This window comes from Maniola jurtina, chromosome 10, assembly GCF_905333055.1.
Source record: "Maniola jurtina chromosome 10, ilManJurt1.1, whole genome shotgun sequence".
Lineage (NCBI taxonomy): Eukaryota > Metazoa > Arthropoda > Insecta > Lepidoptera > Nymphalidae > Maniola > Maniola jurtina.
In genome coordinates, this window is record NC_060038.1 from 4,081,990 (window position 1) to 4,086,383 (window position 4,394).

Sequence of the window (4,394 nt, forward strand, 5' to 3'; positions counted from 1 at the left end):
TAAGCTTTCTTATAAGGCGCCCACAGTTAGCTACCATGTCTCGGATCCATACTATGTCATCACGGCCAACACTATGATTATCACATTGTTAAAATCTCAATTGTTGTGATTGTTTTGAAGTTACCGACTAAAAAAGTGAAAACCCTCGTTAGTTAGGTACCCAATAACAAACATGTTGAAAGCTTACTAATGTTTGACTTCCCAAAGAAAAGAATGTTCACATAATTTGCCTGTACTAGGGCAATTGTTTTTGTGAGAAGCTCTGCTTTTATGATGTCATTGTTACTTTGTAACATTTTAGGGCCTTCTTGTCTAGTATAACTGTATCATCATAGTTTATAGGGGATATAAGCTATTAAGCTACCGTAAATTGTAGCGTTAGATTAGACATCATAGGCTTTCTGCTATAAAATAAGGCAAGAGGTTCAAGTGAATCTGAGTTTAGCTTTCGTGACATACTAAATCTGATGATTATGTACCGGCAAAACTCGTGGTTTGAAATATCCTTACAAAAGGCACTGGTAGAGACTGACTGGTGGTGGTGGTTGAGACTTCGGGCTCATATTCAGGGGTCAAGGATACAGGACATGTAGGTTAGGTACGTTCACATGTAGGCATATTTTATGTGCGTTTTATGAAATTAAACATCATATTTTGCTAAGTGAGAGAAATTGTTAAGAAACCTGCATGACTAAAAGTTCTCCATATCTTTCTCAAAAGTGCGTGAAATCAGTCAATTCGCAATCGACCAACACGTGGTGGACTATTGCCTAACCCCTTCTAATTCTGAGAGGAAATCCGTGCTCATTAGTAGGCCGGCGATGGGTTGAAATGATAATGTGGCAGGCTATGGACAAATCTTCCGAAAAATTGCGAACGGAAAAACACGCACGGTTTTCTTTATATTCCTCCTATCTATTTCGACCGCGTTCATAAAGCACTTCTCAAGCCAATAAGTCAGACGATGCTAATATCCGCTGCTAATTTCCGTCGGCAAAACTTTGTATGACAGTAAAACTGCTTGAAAAAATAGCTGCTAGTGAATAAGTTCAATTTATTAGCTAGCGAAAAAATAGCAAAACGAAAAATACCTAGTGGGTAGGTGCGTTTGGTAGGGCACTAATAGTAATTCATGTTTTAAATAGGTAATTAGATAGAGCATCAAAACGTCTCGTGAGAAGGATTCGACGACCCATTCTCGCCTCTGATTAGGATTTTAATTTGAAAACTTAGGTTAAGGGTCCTTCCACAATGGGTACTTACATGCAATACGTCGCATGTCAAGAACGAACTTGCTCTTTTTGCCAGAGGGCGCCAGACACTACTAATTAATACCTACGCTACGCGGTCTCCACCCGATCTGGGACTTTCTGGCCTCTACGGCCATCGGTATATATGTATAAAAGCATGGCCTGTCCATTACCACTTCAATTTACGTATATGATGTGGAGCGTTCGTACTTTGGGCTATGTCAGTGACCTAAGTAAAAAAAGTTAGGTACTCATCGTGTATTGACTGGTGCAAACATTGAGGCCTTTCTGCCCTTTTTAATAGTTTTCAGGGCTCTGTACCCAAAGGGTGCCAACGGGACCGTATTACTAAGCCTCCGCTGTTCGTTCATCGGTTTGTCTGTATCTCATGAACCGTGGTACCTAGTTGAAAGTTTTTTTTTTTTTTTTTTTTTAAGAATATTAGCCATGTTAAATGACTAATACTCCCCTTTCCTCTCCAACTAAGCGTCAGGCTTGTGCTAGGAGTAGGTACGAAAGTAGTGCAACGGGCAGGGTTTGAACCGTCGACCTTTCGGTTTTCAGTCCACTTCTTTACCGGTTGAGCTATTGAGCTCAATGTTGAGCTCCACAGAATGTGTATTTCTATTGCCGGTATAACAAATAACAAAAATGCAGAAATCGCCACCAGGAAAAAAATTACAAAGTGTTAAGTATTTCTTGTAAGATGGTACGGAACCCTTTGTGTGCGAGTGCGACTCGCACTTGACCGATTTTTTGCATAAACAATACCGCTTACTTCGGTACCTATTTAACCTCCTTAATACCTACTTACCTACCTATGTCGTTAGACGTACACGTCTCCCGTTCTCAGCTTCCAATAGAGCGATGTATAAAGACAAAGCACTTTGTAACGGGGTTTTTCAATCTCCGCCGTGCCCCGGGCGAAATATCAATAAATACTGCCCTACCATGTTTAGAATGGGAATACCTAAGGCCTGCTATAAACTGAGCAATCGCAGTTCGCTTAAGCCGGCCCCTGAGTTGCAACCGGGTTGAACAAAACTCGCAAACTTACAACTATTTGCGGTCACACGTGATTCGTTCGCGTGGGTTTATGTTTTAAAATCCCTATGGAAAACTTTGATTTTATGCGGTAAATACATTCTTTGTCCGCCTACATAATACAAGCTTGTCTGCCTTTCATCAAAATCTGTTCAGCGGTTGAGCCTACGTAATTAATTGACAAACAAAATTATTTCTGCTATAGTAGGTACGTCGTCGTACGTAACGTCGAGTTTGTAATCGGCTTTAAATCAAATTATCTCATGGAGCCCGGGGTGGCGCTCCTCATGAATGAGAGGGCCATTTTGTACCCACTTTACAGGGTGTTCGATTTTTCTAGGGCGCGACGCTAGGAGTGAGGGGGGCGCTCTTTTTGAAAGAGAAAAATCTGAAACCAAAACATGAAAGTTCTCTCAATTTTTAAGACCCTTCACCGCAATATTCTATATAAAATGGAAAGTGCTCTGAAAAGCTGTTTGATCTCATTTCACCCTCCTTTTTCTACAGCCGCACCACCACCTGGGTGCCTGGTGCACTTCGACCGCCCGTTGCGCCAGATCTTTTTTTCCACTAGATTACAATATGGCGTTATTCAAGGGGCGGACAACAAATTCCTGAAGGTCCATCGGCGGTTCCTGTGGCGCTGCAAATGTTCATGGGAGCGGTGATCACTTAACATCAGGCGGCCTGCCTGCTCTCTATTTTTATTTAAAAAAAATCCACCAAGTCAAAAGAAAAATCAATGTAGAAAATCATCATAAGTAAAACGTCCTGTATAAGCATAATATATTAAAAATACGGCGGTCGCGCACGTCATCTTATTATTGCTTCTGGATGGATATTTCATGGATATCTCTTTAGGAAACTATCTCATGTTACGTGCTCACTTCACGGCAAGTGCCATAAAATGTCAATAACATCTAATAAATTCTATAGTAGGGTAATATTGTGTGTTCTAGCTCAAGTCTCTAGATGACGCGGCGCGCCAGCGCGCGCCGGATCTATAAGACTTAAGCTAGAACACACAATATTTTCACAATAGATATCAGTTACAAGAGAATGATCAGGTTATTGTTACTAACTCATGTAGAAAGATGATTCAATGGTTGATTTAGCACATTCTTAAGTGATGCAACTAGTTACGATACTGAGTTGGAATATTTTATAGAAATTCTATTCTTAAGCATCGATTAGATTATTTAGAATAATTTATATTTTGTACTGGAACCCTTAAGAACCTACCTAATGCAATTAATGTAGCATCTCAAATTTATGTTAAGCGGAGGTTCAGTTTAAGATGGGAGCATATTAAAGCGGAACAGGTATGTCAGTTTATTAATATAAGTAATTAGTAACCACACTCCTTTATCGTAAAGTAAAAATTCAAGTGTTGCGGTATAAAGGTTCAAACACGATCGTTCAATTATTCAATCATTCATTTATTCATTTATTCAAGTATTCAACTCATGGTAAGTGGTGTGTCAGTTTAAGATGGAAGCATACTAAACCAGAACAGGTACGTTTGTCAGTTTATTAATATAAGTATAATTAGTGACCACACTCCCTTACCGAACATTCAAGTGTTGCGGTATAAAGGTTCAAAGACAATCGATCAATCATTCAATCATTCATTCATTCATTTATTCGAGTATTCAACTCATGGTAAGTGGTGTGTCAGTTTAAGATGGAAGCATACTAAACCGGAACAGGTACGTTTGTCAGTTTATTAATATAAGTATAGTTAGTAACCACACTCTCTTATCGAAAATTCAAGTGTTGCGGTATAAAGGTTCAAAGACGATCGTTCAATCATTCATTCATTCATTTATTCAAGTATTCAAAACATGGTAAGTGGTGTGTCAGTTTAGGATGGAAAGCATGCTATGCCGGAACAGGTAAGTATGTCGGTATATAAGTATCAATAATAATAATTACTAACCACACTCTTATAATAGAAGGTTAAAATTCAAGTGTTGTAGTATTAAGGTTCATCCAATTCATTCATTCATTCTAGTGTTATGGTATCCCACTAAAGCAAGTGTCCGAGTCAGAGGTGCATGCCTGTGATCGAACCCCTGCCCGACTTATAACCGGAGGCAG